Source organism: Telopea speciosissima, unplaced genomic scaffold (assembly GCF_018873765.1).
Source record: "Telopea speciosissima isolate NSW1024214 ecotype Mountain lineage unplaced genomic scaffold, Tspe_v1 Tspe_v1.0162, whole genome shotgun sequence".
In the NCBI taxonomy this organism is placed as follows: domain Eukaryota; kingdom Viridiplantae; phylum Streptophyta; class Magnoliopsida; order Proteales; family Proteaceae; genus Telopea; species Telopea speciosissima.
Window position 1 is genome coordinate 1 of NW_025317498.1, and position 12,582 is coordinate 12,582.

Here is a 12,582-nt window from a genome sequence, read left to right on the forward strand (position 1 = left end):
ATATTGTGTAATCCCCCAAGTTCTCTATTTCCTCTCTTCTTCTCCCTCTCGATCTCTCTTCTTCTTCTTTTCTTTATTTTATCATTAACAGAATAAAATATGTTACCATATGAATCCTTACTAAGATCAAGTTCTGAAAACAAGGGGGAAAATGTCAGACCATGTCCCTCGAAGCCAAACAATTGCAAGGATCCATCAGCATGACTAGTAAAAGTTATTAAAGAACCAATCTGGAAACAACAAAAATACCAAAATAGTGAGAATAGCAAGAGATACTACAGATGATGAGAACAATCAAGAGACCACGAATGTCAAGAACACCAGAATAGCCAAATTCCATGGCCATATACAATCAAGAGTTAGGGAGGAGAGGCTTCACTTATCTCCATCAAGTATGAACTGCATTTCATCTGTACAAGGTGGGTGACCCAACCAGAAAGAAACCAAAATTCAAATCGGCTGAACCTCGAACCAATTCACATGACCTTCTAGGACCGAGGCTTTATAACTACTATTGAGGAGAAGAGGCCCATTTTAAGCACCCTAAGTACAGCATATAACACAGAAAAAAAACTAAACCATTGCCATTAGTAGGATTTTATAGTCATCATCCAATAAATTTCAATGCCATCGCACCAAGCGAAGACCCTCTAAAACAGATGAAGGTAATTAAACAATAAAAATTAGAAGAGAAGAAGAAGAGAAAATTTTTAGGAGTCACACCTCAAAGCCATAGTTATGCTTGTTATGTTATAAAATATGATGAGATAGAGCCTATAAACATCAGACCAATAGTTGCCTAGAAAGTATCATGAGAAGCTGCAAACCCCAGCCATGTGGTTGATTCTGCTAGACCCCCTGCACAGGGTCCACTTCAAAATGACCCTATTAGATAAGGGACTGGTCCTCATTGTCTTGTCCTCACTCCTCACCTGGTTCTTCTGTAAAATTCAAGCAAGGGCTCTCTGACAATGTGTTTTCTTATTCCCATAATTTTTATTCTACTTGTGAGTTGTGACTTACAACGTAGTCCATTAAGCAATAACTATCTTGTACAGTATGCTTATGTAAAATATTAGGCTTTTTTTTTTTTTGTAAAAAGGTCCTTTATCATTTATTATAATTCTAAACGTTCCAACTGGTAGTCATATGAAGCCCATTTAGGCTGACTTGATCACCTTCACTAGTGCAGTGCATTTTATCACTCTTTGAATGCATAGTATCCTTCATTATTATTTATCCAGTTTCAAGGTCATCATTCTACATATCAGTAGATGTCTACATCATTCAGGATTTAGTATTACCATAACATCTATATTAAAAGAGGGAAGAAGTGAAAACTAACTTCCTGAACATAATAAAAAGAAATTACTGCTTATAACTGAAGTACAAACTCTAAGCTAAATAACCTTACAACTATTATATTTCTATATAATACCTAACAATTGCTATTAAAATTCACTTGTACAATGCAAGTGCACTTTAACTGGTTCACTGTAGGACTATGGTTTTCCCAAACAATGTCTCCATAAAAAGTGAATTCAAACACCAGATTGACCTATAACTGCTATTAGTTAGGGTAAAATAGGATTGTAACTGCTCAGTTTCAGCAAACCACTTGACTTGTCAATAACTATGAAAAAGAATATAGAAAGCTTCTAGACTATCTAACCTGCAACAAGCCAAACTTGTGACCACTCTCTACTTTTAGAATTTATGCCTAAACCAGCCAAACTTTGACTCAAATTACAATTTTAGCAACTCCAGTGAGTGCTTCATAAACAAAAAAGAAGCTTGAAAATAGAACTAGAGTTTTAACTCCTAAGTACATAAAAAGTACCCAAAATTGATACTCTGCAAAGTAGATGGACAGCTTATCAGTAAATTGGCCATAACTAACCCAAAATCATTCAAAGTCACATGATCTTGGACTAGTCTAACAAGTAAACTTTTAAACCTAAGCAATTCACACTAAAAGGTTAAGTTTGGCCGTCTAAAATAACATCCAAGAAAGTGATGGAAGTAACATATATAAATATAATGACTTCAAAAAAATTACAGAGGCATATTCACACAGGGACAACATCCATTGAATCGAAAATGGAATTCAAAAAGAAGAAACACCATTATTTGAACCTTAAGATGCTCCCGCATCATTGTGCATATACAGTATTGATATATTACACCACCCGATCTCATTTCAACCATCTAGTTTTGACCTGCAACACTATTGGTTTTACCCAGCCAGTCCCCTTCCAGTTCAAGCCCCCTCTCACATTCACTAACTATCACTTAAAAGGATAGTATGGAGTAGGGCTGCAAGTTTGGCCCTGTCGGCCCGAACCTGCCCGAGCCTGCCCTGAGCCCGAACAGGGCCTGGGCTAAGATTTCTGGCCTGGAGGGCGGGTTAGGGCCAGAAATTCCTGGCCCTGAGTCAAGGTCGGGTCGGGTCAAGGTTGAGACCTCGGGCTCAGCCCGACCCTGATTTTGACCCTGATTTTTTACCCTGATTTTGGCACTAAAGAAATTTCTTTATTTATTAAAAAATAGAAGCTATTACTTACATAAACAAGTGCTTGGCGCACTTGGTAGTTTGCGTTGTGAAAAATCCAATTGCTACCACAAGGTCTTGGGTTCAAGCCTCCTCTCTCACATCTTCTCTAGACTTGTTATTTTAATTTAATTATTGCAGGGCCAGGGCCATTAGGCCAAGCCCGACCCAATCAGGGCCAATTAGGGCGGGCTTGGGCTGGGCTTGGCCCGTTAGGGTCAAGGTATTTAGGCCCTGAGTCAGGGTCAGGGCGGGCCTGGGCCCAGCTAAGGGGACTCAAGGTTGGGCTAAGGTTTTAAAAAGCCCGGCCCAATCCAACCCTGTTGTAGCCCTAGTATGGAGTATGGACCCACCTTTCAATCCAACTTTCTATAATAATGCCATCATTCTTTAGCAAGTGTTCCTTAGCTCATATGCAGGATGAATTTTAGTTAGTCTCAATTGGTAGCAAGATGGTATCTTGGGCTGTAATTCTTGTTGGAAGTATACTAGAAATCTAGTACTAGAATATCTTAATAGGATGTGGAATCTGTTAGAATAATGTACTCCAGAATACCGTGGGGGTATTCTGGTCTTTTTGGGGTATTATTTATGTTATTTAGTGTATTAAGCTTATATCGGCTATGTGGGTTTAGTCCCACATCGCCTAGCTTAATCTTATTTGTAACTTCCCTCTATTATAAATAGAGGGGCCTTTCTATCATTAATACAAGTCATTCTAAGCCTTTCTTTTATTTTATTTCTTCTCTCTAGCCCACGATTCTGCCAACATGGTATCAAAGCTGGTCTGATCTAGGTTAGAGAGAAGGAAAAACCCTATTTTACCCCTTCTTCTCCTCCAATCGATCTCTCCTTCTTCTCCTTTTCCGGGCTTTTCTTTTTTTTGTTTTTCTTTTTCTTAAACCTTGTTTAGGGGCAGCACTAATGAGGTAACTACAGAATATCGATGATTTAGTTGCTGCCCCCCTTTCTCTTCTATCGATTTTTATTAAAAAACCCTGCTGGAGTCCTTCTCTGCGATATTGGAGCTGTCCATAATTTTTTGGAGAACTGATCTTCCACCATTGGAGCTCCCTATGCACCCTTCTCCAGCCCCTTTCTACCCTATTCTATTACTCTAACTTCCTTTTTTCTTTCTCTCCATCTTTTATTGAGTATTTCAGCCCCAACCCTGATTTTTATCGATTTTAGGGTTTCCCTTTTCTGATGTAGCTGAATTTTTGGGGGTGATTCCCTACTACTACAAGCCCTACTCGGCCTAAGTTTGGACCCATTCTGATGGCTGGATTTGTTTCTACAGCAAAATCTCCTTAACCTTCTAATTTGGTTACCTACCCAAAACCCTGACTCCAATCGAATTGAAGGTTACAGGACTTAGCTTTTGCTGATTTTTGGAGGGCTGATTACTCCCACTTCAAGGACCAATCAACCTCAAGATTGCACCTATCCAACCTTTTTTTGAAGACCCCTACCCCAATCGATCTCAGCTTTTCAGGTTTTTTCAAAACCCTGATAAAAATCGATTAGGGGTAGGGATGTTTGCTGTTGTTCTAGTGCTTTGGAGGTGGTTCTACCATTAAATGAGCACTCTCCTACATCAATACATGGCTTGAAGGAGGTCTATTTTTCCTGCAATGGTTGCTACCCTTTGTTTCTGCGATTTTTTGGAAGCTCTCCCCTTTGAAGATCAAGTCTCAATCTTACTGGAGATTGATTGTTCACCTTGGAGGTTCCAGTCTAGCAGCCTTAATGAGCATCTATTGCAAGTCTACATCAACAATTACAGCCCCATTTTCCTATGTCGATCCCAATTTCAGGGTTTCCCAAAACCCTGACTAAAATCGATTTTAGGGTTAGGGTTGTCCTGTCAAGCTAATTTTTTGAGGAGAGTCTTATACATATCAGAGGAGTATTCAACATGAATTTCAGCATCATTCATCAGCTCTTTTCTGGAAAAAATTCAGGTTCACACTTATGGCTCGATTTCTTCAATTATCAACCTATTTTTTTATTAGTTCCTATGTGGCTGGCTGCTTCAACTACCTATGGATATGCCTGGTTCTTTATCTTCTATTTGATGGTTATTTTGAGCTTCACTACTTACATGGCTGGTGTTATTGATTGGCCTCTGTACGCATGACTGGTTGATGTGTTATTGCTACTTTTATGTGGAATATTGCTACCCTATGATTGTGTCTGTGTTTCCTATTATTGGAGATTGAATTACTTTCGTTATGGAAGACTCGAATCTGCTACCCTGGAGATCAGCTAATTTGGGAGTACTACAATGTGTTCCACGATTATTGGTTGCACCTATGAACCTATTCAGTTATGTGAAGCCTTTCGGGTTCTTATCCAGCTTACTTTGGAGCTTGGTCCTAGCATTGTTCACTATTTAAAGATCTGATCCACCTTTTTGTTGAAGCTTTTTCACTGCATTACTGTTCGGATATCTTCGTCAGTCCTATTTCGCATGTAGGAGTTTATACATTGGAGTTTTGCACACTTGTTCTACCTTGTTTGAAGATTGCTCAAGCCTTGAAGCATGGTGTTTTTTCTTCCTTCACATCAGATCTGTATACTTCTCAGATTTGAATATTAGAGTTAGGAGTTTCTCCCCTGCAGGGGTTTCCATCAAAAGTGTTTGTTTGATCGATGGAAGATGGTTGGAACTATATATGTTGCATAATTTACTCCTACTTCATTATCCCACTGCTGTTTTTTTCCTTCACCACCTCCCAAAACATACCTTTGGCATTCCCCATAACCACCTTGGAAGTTACTGGTATTCTCTACCTTACCATTACTTCTTTTTCCATTACCCTTGGCAGCCATTGCAGAATTCTGGAATGTTAGGTTTTGCCCTATCATCCATGTGCACTATACGTGGGGGGCGGAATATATACAGTATACCTGCAGCCATTGTAGAGAGCAGAACATGCAGGGATACTTGGTGCAAAACATAGAAGGTCAGAAATTTCATCATTGCCAATGGGTATCTACTTAGTTATTGGATTAAAATTTGTCATATGGGGGAGGTTGGCCTTAAAGTTTGAAGATATTCCATATGAGGTTCTACAGTTTGGTTGTTTGTTTGTTTCCGCTGCTTGATCTTTACTGTTGCTTGACTCATTTGCCGGCTACCCTAATTACTTATCTTCAGGATTATAATTCAGAGATTCATCACTGGACAGCAATAGAAGATTGGTGAAAGCTGCCTTTTTGGAAAACATTCCAATCCTGTTTTGCTGATCAAGTCTGTCCAAGTTTGAAGGTCTTTTTTTCAAGTTCTTGAAGATCTATTTGGGAGCTGCATTCATTTTGGAGCTGGATTCTGTTACAATTTATTTTTTCCATTTTATTCAAGTTGGGCATTAGTACCTTGTATGCACCAACTTGAGGGGGAATGTTAGCATTGTTATGGAGAGAGTTTTTCTTTAAGAGTTTTTTTCTTTAGTTCAAGCTGGATCTTCTTCCTTTAGTATTTGTATAATCCAGCTTGAGGGGGAGTGTTAGAAAAATGTACTCCAGAATACCGTGGGGATATTCTGATTTTTTTGGGGTATTATTTATGTTATTTAGTGTATTAAGCTTATATCAGCTATGTGGGTTTAGTCCCACATCGCCTAGCTTAATCTTATTTGTAACTTCCCTCCATTATAAATAGAGGGGCCTTTCTCTCATTAATACAAGTCATTCTAAGCCATTCTTTTATTTTATTTCTTCTCTCTAGCCCACGATTCTACCAACAGAATCCTTTCAATCAAAAGTTATCTTCAGCTTCCTAACTTCTATCATCACTGTTTTTTGTTTTTCTGGGGGTGCAGTGTTAGTACTTGTCATTGTATCTAAAAGCTCAGATGTTGCAGCATATTGTGCAAACACACTTTAACAAGGAGAAAATGGATATTGGCCTTGGAGATCTAAGGTTGAGCTTAAATGTTTACAGAGGATGAAAATTCAAAAATTGATCAGTTAAAAGGATACTGGCAGGATGCAAAGCAACTTTATACTTCATAGTTGCTAAGGATTTGCATGCAGACAACAAAAACATAATTATGTATGGGGAAGATTATCAAAGATGTATAACAGTATAAGCAACAGAAAGTACCTTTCTTCTCTGTAGAAGCTGTCAAATCACTGATATTTTCTATGCTTTTAGTAGAATTTTTTGTTGCAGAAACCATTGGCCACACAGAAAGATCCTGTATTTGTTCATTCGTAGTTTCTCTTGTTGCAACTGCATCTGCAAAGTCTTCCCCACGATGCTCTTTTGAGCTTATTACTTGGGCTGGATTTCTACTAGATATCTCTACTTTGGTTATGTTACCATTAAATGTGTTATCGCAGAAGATAGAGACAATCATGCTTGAAAATGTCAGGATGCCGTTCCTAAATCAATTGATATGACTCAATGTGAATCAAACCAACAGCTCAATTCAATATTTCCCGAGATCATTTAAACAGTTTAAAGATGCAAAAAGAATTGTCTACAAAACTCAGTACAACCTTAGATGCGAAGTGCTGAACTCTACTCTTGAAAACAACTGAATGATGCAACCTAACACAAAACAACATAATAGTTCAAAGAAGTCAAGTCCTGCTGCATCAGAAGCTATGAAATTACCTACTCTGAAAAGGGAGTCTGTTTAGGAAATGGAAACACATTAAAAGGGTATCAAAGTTTTTTAGCTCTTGATTTGCTAGTGAAAGTTAATAAGAATGCTTCAGCAATATTTCACCTTTAAGTACTTTTAGGATGAGCCAATTCATTATAAATCAATTCTATGTCAATTCAACATTCATTACCCAATATATGGTTCAACTACATGAATCTTGTTGCACCATCGAATACTAATTTGAGCTTTGTCTTCTGGAAAGCATTATCCTTGTTCTAGCATCCCCAACAAGAGTAACTTAAATCAGAAATATTAGTCCTGAAGGATTAAATGCCATAATTGTGAGGCCTCATGTTCAATAGTATTGCACCGGAAGAAAAAAAAAATTGTTCAATAGTAATTTTAAGGGGTAAAGAAAAGAACAGATTTTTTGTTCCTCCAAAGTTTTTCAAGAGAGCGATGTTTCAAGGAATATTCTTTTTTTTTTTTTTTTTTGTGGGGGGAGGGGGGGTGTGTATGGAGGCTACCATAGGCATATAAGGAAGAGAGATTTGGTACTCAAATATGAAAAATTCTTTTGGCTCAGTTGACACATGGGAGCTTAGAAGTTCAACTTTACCACTAACTTCTTGAAGAATGCTAGTCCAACAAAATGGACAAGATACCGTCATACTGGTAATAAAAAGAAATAATACTAAAATTCAGCTGGGACAAAGCAGAATCTACACCCTTTCTTTGGAAACATTATTTTCTCCACCCCTACCCTTTCAATCATAGGGGAACACAAACCTTTTAAATACCTAAGGCTCTTAGGTTCTCAGATGCATGAACCACATTACTTGATTGCACATCAGCATTAGCATATTCTATCACATTTCATAAACTTCTCTCAGGCCACAGCCCAAACAATAAGTTTGTAGGTAATCAAAGTATCCTGTAAACTCCACTTCCTAATTTGTATATCACCTCCTCTTCATTTAATATATTCTTATCACTTAGCCCAAGGGAACATTGAACTGGAAGAATAAAAGAAAATGGAAGTACCAACATAGAATGCCTGAATCAAAATTTCATGTGAAAAATGCAGATAAGTAAAAGCAATATATGAGAACCAATGAATTATTTTCTGATATTGTTCCTGATATGTGGATCCACTACATCATCATTGTCAATAGCTAATGCATAAAAATCAGAATCATCAAAATCATCCTGGAAAGACAAACTGCTGTAGGTCCTGCAAAATGAAATTCGAGGTGAAGTGTTGGATGATAACTCTGCTCCAGACAGATTCAAAGCCTCGCCTTTTCCAAAAGAGTACATCTTCATAAGATTGAAGGCATGTTTCAATAAAGAAAAAAAAAGAAGCTAAGAAAGCTAGAAAATAGTCTGTTGAGAATTTTTTGAGCTCACTTCGTCAATAGTAGCATTAAGAAGAGTGATCAACACAATACCTTCTAAATGGTAATGCTGCCTTGAACCTATTCGAATTTCAATGGAGTTCTAGCGGTACCAACTTGAGAAGAACAAATCTTGTGCTTTAGGGGAAAAAGATAGAGGCAAGATGTGGCTGTTGGATACTACTTGGCTCCTACCAAGCTTAGCTGTAGGTATGCTGGCCGGAGCACTTTCAGAGTGCAAATTGCTCCGAGAAGAAGGCATAATTCTCACCAGGGAAACACTCTCATCACTGCAAACCCAGATAAGATTGAAGCTTTTAAAGATAAGACAATTAAAACCCTGGAGAATTACGAATTACACAGAACAAATTTGAACTTAGAAACAGCAATAAATTATTTCAAGCTGAAGGGAGAATCAAAACAAGCGATTCTCATCAAATTCAACAAAAAAAAATTCAGTAACTAACTCCAAAATGAGAGTGAAGGAAAATATGAAAACCAGAGCATTCACTCACTGTTCTACTTTTCCTGCTGCTATTTTGCGATCTTCAATGAGGGTGAAGGAAAAGGAACGGATTTCTTTTCTGAACGTCCAAAATCCAAAACAACATGAAGAATGCTGCCACAGAGTTCTTCGTAGTACTCGCCGGCCACTTCAAGGGACAGCTCCGTCGGAAACAACAGAAAGTGGTTGGGTTGGATCATGGTCGGGGAGTGAGACGAGAGAGATGTTGGGTTGATGTTTTAGAGAAGATGGTTGCCCAATTACATATTAATCCTTTGATAAAAAATCTAATTACAATTTTTTGTTTTTTTGGATTTTATAACGGTGAATGTGATTTCACTCAACTACCATCGTAATTTCATTTCCAAGTCTCCTAAAGTGTAGTTTTAAGAGGGTACTTCATGTCTTGTTATGTTCAGATAAATAACAGACCCTTGTTATGTTAATAATTCTCCATAAATAAATTATTATTATTTTTAAGTTCACTGACTTACCATTTTGATTCTTTGCAAAAAGCACACAACCTTAGTTTGGTCTCTCTGTTTGAAGCTGAGATAACTTGGAAAGAACTGATGTTTTGGTACACCTATTATTGTCAAATGGCCACTTGAGGCCAAGGCTCTAATACCCGAATTTTTATCACCTCCAATTCGCTTGCCACTCCAATTCCCTCCAATCCCTCACATAGGAGCAGAAATGACCACCCTACCCCACCTTGGGCAGTGTGTTCGGGCAGTGGGTAAGGTGGTCATTTCTGCTCCTATGTGAGGGATTGGAGGGAATTGGAGCGGGCAGGAATTGGAGGTGATAACGATTGTCTAATACCCCTTCCCCTCTCCCCCTTTGCATGCTTCTTTCTAACTTTTAAGTGTTTTTATCGAGTCAAAGAATGACCCCACCTCTGCTATGGATTTGGATTCTCTACTTCCAAGCTGCCCCTACTTCTGTGTGCCCCACATACAGCAAGGCAGAAAAGACTGCCTTAATCCAGCTCGAGCAAGGTGTTTGGGCGCACACGGTAGTACAGGCAGCTCGGCAATAGAGGAGCCCAACGCCCTCTATTGCCGAGTTGCCCTAACTTACCTATTGCTCAGACACAGTAGGGTGTGAAATGACCGCCTTACCCCCATTCGGGCAAGGCACTTGGGCAGGCGGCCATTGCATGCTTTACTGTATCTGTGCGGATCCGACTCCTCTACTTCCACCTATCTGGTACTGTCGTGCGCCCCCACACACAAGCGTGGTGGAAAGTATCGCCTTACCTCCGCTCGGGCAGGGGTAAGGTGGTACATTCTGCCTTGCTTGTGTGGGGGGGCGCACGGCAGTATCGGGCAGGTGGAAATAGAGGAGTCAAATTGGTGTTTGCACAATAGGACACAGTATGGGCAACTCGGCAGTAGAAGGACCCGGCCCCATAAGGAATACCATCTCTCCCATCACATTTGTTTAATCAACCCTCTTTATTTTTAAACTAACACCATTGAAAGTAGTGGAGGCAATGGAGGAGATGAAACAACAGACCATGAACAAGTTAACCATAGACGATATGTTAAGTTAGTGAAAAATCATCCTCATCTCCTTGGTAATAGAGGGAATAAGCAGTCACCATTTAGATCATGGTGGACGACTCATAAATTTACGTTGGCTTTAATGAAAGGGTGTCAAAATGGAATTGAAACTGAAATCGATTGTTTACGATTGAATCGAACCGTATTATAGATAACTCTACTATAGATACTGATTCGGTTTTGATTTAATAGGTCTCCCCGGTTTGATTTTGATTTGCATTGTAAAATAGATGGTTTTAAAGCGAGTAGAGATTGGAAAACACAATTAGAAAATGGTACCTTTCACTTGAATATTAACCCACGCATCAGTTGGGTTAATAAAATAATGATTATTAATATAAAATAAGTAAAATATCTTAGGATCAAGGGAGAGGGATGGGTATGCTAGCAGAATACTGAATGCTACCACCTTATGTCTCTCTCTTCCGGTTCCCCCCTCCCTCTCCCTTACCCCTCAAAGGGAGGAAGAGAGGCATGGTGCTAACATATGGTATACCACTAGCATACCAAGCCTTTTCCCTATGATTAATTATAGAATATATAGAACAAAACTAGCTCAACCTTTGAGTTCCACCTCCACTCCTGCTGTCCAGAGATTTTCCATTACATTTCCCTGTTGATGGTGTCTATGTTTTCGAAGTTCACTAATAGTACAAGGGAAAATGATATACACGCGAGTTTTGTGTAATCAATCTTCCCATGTTGGTGTTTGTTGATCGTCTAATGGGATGATCATTATCCTCTCCTGTTCCCTACCTGGTACAGTTGTCCGGTTCCTCTCATAGGGGGTGAAAATGATGACCTAACCCCTACCTAAACACACTGCCCCGAGTGTGGGTAAGTTGTCATTTCCACCCCCCTATCAGAGGAACCAAACAGCCAGATGGGGCAGGGAACCTGACAGGAAAAAAATTCAAAGGCATTTCAATTGTTCAATCCTTCGCTGCGGCATCACTCGCGATTACGACTTATGATTGAAAGACAATTTAACAATTATGGACTTATGACCAAACAAGGGCATACATAGTCCCTAGTGTATTCAAACCTCTATCTTTTCTTTCTTTTTTCCTTTTATTTCCGCAAGTTTCTTATCCATTTTTATTTGATCACGGCAGGAAAGCAAGTCAAAATTCAAAAACTTACATTGGGTTTAGGGACAGTCAGGCTCGAACTAATGACTTCCACCATGTCAAGGTGACACTACCACTGAGTTATACCCCTTTCCGGCCCCCCATCGAAAAATAGAACTGACTAATCCTAAGGCAAAGGGTGGAGAAACTCAACGCCACTATTCTTGAACAACTTGGAGCTGAGCATTCATTTCTCACTATTACGGATACAAAAATAATGGAAAAAATGGGATTCAAGTGTCAATTGTTCCTATCGGAAATCGGATTGACTATCGCTTGCACACAATTAATGATTTTTAGTTTGGGGAAATTCAGTCCAGTTTCGTAAGTTCGGGCTAGAATTTGACTGTTAGAAACTCCTTGGGTTTTGTGAAACCTTAAATCAATTTCATATAATGACTACAACAAGATAGAATTAAGAAAAAGGGTAAAATGGTGTGTACCTTGCACCCAGGTATGTTGGAGAAGATCTAGTAGAATTTCCCGCAAAGAACCCAAATAAAAACCTTGGTTTGGGTCTTCTCCTTGTTTCACGTGTACCTCTCAAATTCTTGGTGGGAAGAACAGAGAATGAGATCAAATGACTACAGGGACCTCAACCTTGTATTTATAATACAAAACCTTAATCTTTGTCCACCATCACAATGAAAAGGACTAGTATACCCCCATTAACCTTAAAATGGTACCAAACTGGGTTTTATGTCCATGGACATACACCAATAGTTAGGATATAATTAACTAAGCCCACATGAAATCTAACATTGACAGCCCTATGTTTAAATATATAAGCACCAAAATTTCATTTTCTAGGA